Below are 639 nucleotides of genomic sequence, written 5' to 3' on the forward strand. Positions count from 1 at the left end.
AAACGTGTCCGCATTAGCAGAATAGCTCAGCTTGTCTGACAGCACCAGCGCCTCTCTTCCGTGGGAGGCGCTGCTGGGAGAAGAAGCCCTTTTCTTCCCACGTGCTGGCAAGTCTGACACCCCCGGCCCTCAGCAGACACCTCCCTCGCAGCACGACCTCTATGCCACGCGGCGCCCCCAGCACTCCGAGCATCCTGTTTGGTGGAAACTAAGGTGGAGTCTCTTTTAACTATTTCAAGAGCCTGCCTCAAAGCATGCACACATGCTGGAGGCCTGGGAAGGCCAAGTCTGACAAAGCAAGACTCTGCTGATACGTTCCTCCCAAAAACAGGGTCAGAGAGAGCAGCCCCTCCTGGGCTGTCCCGGGCTGCCTGCGCCCGCCGGTGCCCCACGGCAGGCCTGCGGGGAACTTCTCTGCTGTACCCTCTTCCTGACACATCAGTTGGAGGGGAGTGGGTATGTTCACTCAGTGCCGGAGCTTGGGTTTTTGCCTCTTAAATAGCTTTTTCTTAACTGAATAAGGTGTTTGTTTAGTAGGTACATGGAAAATGAAGTTATTGTAAACTTAAGCACCTTGATAGAGTTTACTTTCATGGTAGAAATTGTAGGGATCCTTATTCTGGAAGGGATTAAAAGTTA

The 639-nt window shown here is 52.7% G+C and overlaps 1 non-coding gene across 1 annotated transcript; it reads left to right on the plus strand.

The window, feature by feature from the left end:
• The first annotated feature begins 264 nt into the window (after positions 1-264).
• Positions 265-386, plus strand: LOC123644252. Its single transcript, XR_006737069.1, has one exon. It is a non-coding gene; the product is annotated as a small Cajal body-specific RNA 4 (non-coding RNA).
• Positions 387-639: the final 253 nt, after the last annotated feature.

The sequence above is a fragment of the Lemur catta genome, chromosome 8, assembly GCF_020740605.2.
Source record: "Lemur catta isolate mLemCat1 chromosome 8, mLemCat1.pri, whole genome shotgun sequence".
NCBI classification, from domain to species: Eukaryota; Metazoa; Chordata; class Mammalia; order Primates; family Lemuridae; genus Lemur; species Lemur catta.